We start from the raw sequence: 2,340 nt of genomic DNA, 5'->3' as shown, positions 1-2,340 counted from the left end.
CGGCGTACTTTAAAGTACTGCAGCTCGAGCGCACAAGGTGCGCGGGGAATTGTTAGCGGCGCCGTGCTTGTGCTGGCGGTGACCATGGCTGCCTGCTCCTTTGGTTCACGATGTCCCCGCCGAAGGCGGCGTACTTTAAAGTACTGCAGCTCGAGCGCACAAGGTGCGCGTGGAATTGTTAGCGGCGCCGTGGTTGTGCTGGCGGTGACCATGGCTGCCTGCTCCTTTGGTTCACGATGTCCCCGCCGAAGGCGGCGTACTTTAAAGTACTGCAGCTCGAGCGCACAAGGTGCGCGGGGAATTGTTAGCGGCGCCGTCGTTGTGCTGGCGGTGACCATGGCTGCCTGCTCCTTTGGTTCACGATGTCCCCGCCGAAGGCGGCGTACTTTAAAGTGCTGCAGCTCGAGCGCACAAGGTGCGCGGGGAATTGTTAGCGGCGCCGTGGTTGTGCTGGCGGTGACCATGGCTGCCTGCTCCTTTGGTTCACGATGTCCCCGCCGAAGGCGGCGTACTTTAAAGTACTGCAGCTCGAGCGCACAAGGTGCGCGGGGAATTGTTAGCGGCGCCGTGGTTGTGCTGGCGGTGACCATGGCTGCCTGCTCCTTTGGTTCACGATGTCCCCGCCGAAGGCGGCGTACTTTAAAGTACTGCAGCTCGAGCGCACAAGGTGCGCGGGGAATTGTTAGCGGCGCCGTGCTTGTGCTGGCGGTGACCATGGCTGCCTGCTCCTTTGGTTCACGATGTCCCCGCCGAAGGCGGCGTACTTTAAAGTACTGCAGCTCGAGCGCACAAGGTGCGCGTGGAATTGTTAGCGGCGCCGTGGTTGTGCTGGCGGTGACCATGGCTGCCTGCTCCTTTGGTTCACGATGTCCCCGCCGAAGGCGGCGTACTTTAAAGTACTGCAGCTCGAGCGCACAAGGTGCGCGGGGAATTGTTAGCGGCGCCGTCGTTGTGCTGGCGGTGACCATGGCTGCCTGCTCCTTTGGTTCACGATGTCCCCGCCGAAGGCGGCGTACTTTAAAGTGCTGCAGCTCGAGCGCACCATGTGCGTGGGGAATTGTTAGCGGGGGCGTCGTTGTGCTGGGGGCTGACTGTCCCTAGTGGGTATAGGATAATGTTAATGTACGGGGATCGCTGGGCGGCACGGACTTGGAGGGCCGAAAAGGCCTGTTTCCGGCTGTATGTGTATGATATGATATGATATGATGCCTGCCTGCTCATTTGGTTCATGATGTCCACGCGGCAGGCGGAATATTTTAAAAGCACTGTTCTGTACGAAGTGCACAATGTCCGTTGGGGAAATGCAGCTGGGGGTCGGTCGACCGGCTGACGACGCCTGCCTGCCGATTTGGTTCACGATGTCCCCGCCGAAGGCGGCATACTTGAAAGTACCGCCGTTCGCGGCGCGCAATTTGCGGGGGGAGGAATTGTTAGTGCACGTCTGTGTGCTAGGTGACGATGCTTGCCGACTTGGTTCATGCCGTCCACGCCGAAGACGGCGCCGTTTAAAGTACTGCCGCTCGAGGTGCACAATTTGCGGGGGAATTGTTAATGGGCGTCGGCGTGCTGGGTGACGATGTGGAGATGTGGAACGCCGAGCCAGATCTATCTTATTTGTTTGCTTGGCCCACTGGACTTTGCATGGGCTTTGCAACACTGTGTGCTAGGTTAAATCACGGCCAATAGAGTGAGTGTTTTTAATGATCCTGATCTGATAAGGGGACTAGAGGTAAAAGAGCCGTTAGGAGGCAGTGATCACAACACGATAAGTTTTACTCTGCAAATGGAAAGGTAGAAGGGAAAATCGGAAGTGTCTGTATTACAGTATAGCAAAGGGGATTACAGAGGCATGAGGCGGGAGCTGGCCAAAATTGACTGGAAGGAGGCCCTAGCAGGGAAGACGGTAGAACAGCAATGGCAGGTATTCCAGGGAATAATGCAGAGGTTGCAGGATCAATTTATTCCAAAGAGGTGGAAAGACTCTAAGGGGAGTAAGAGACACCTGTGGCTGACAAGGGAAGTCAGGGACAGCATAAAAATTAAGGAGAGGAGGTATAACATAGCAAAGAAGAGTGGGAAGACAGAGGATTGGGACTCTTTTAAAGAGCAACAAAAGTTAACTAAAGAGGCAATGCGGGGAGAAAAGATGAGGTGCGAGGGTAAACTAGCCAATAATATAAAGGAGGATAGCAAAAGTTTTTTTAGGTACGTGAAGAGGGAAAAAATAGTCAAGGCAAATGTGGGTCCCTTGAAGACAGAAACGGGGGAATTTATTATGGGGAACAAAGAAATGGCAGACGAGTTAAACCGTTACTTTGGGTCTGTCTTCACTGAGGAAGA

This window comes from Rhinoraja longicauda, unplaced genomic scaffold (assembly GCF_053455715.1).
Source record: "Rhinoraja longicauda isolate Sanriku21f unplaced genomic scaffold, sRhiLon1.1 Scf000151, whole genome shotgun sequence".
NCBI lineage: Eukaryota > Metazoa > Chordata > Chondrichthyes > Rajiformes > Arhynchobatidae > Rhinoraja > Rhinoraja longicauda.
The sequence above is the reverse complement of the archived record's forward strand: the minus strand, read 5'-3'. Positions refer to the sequence as shown.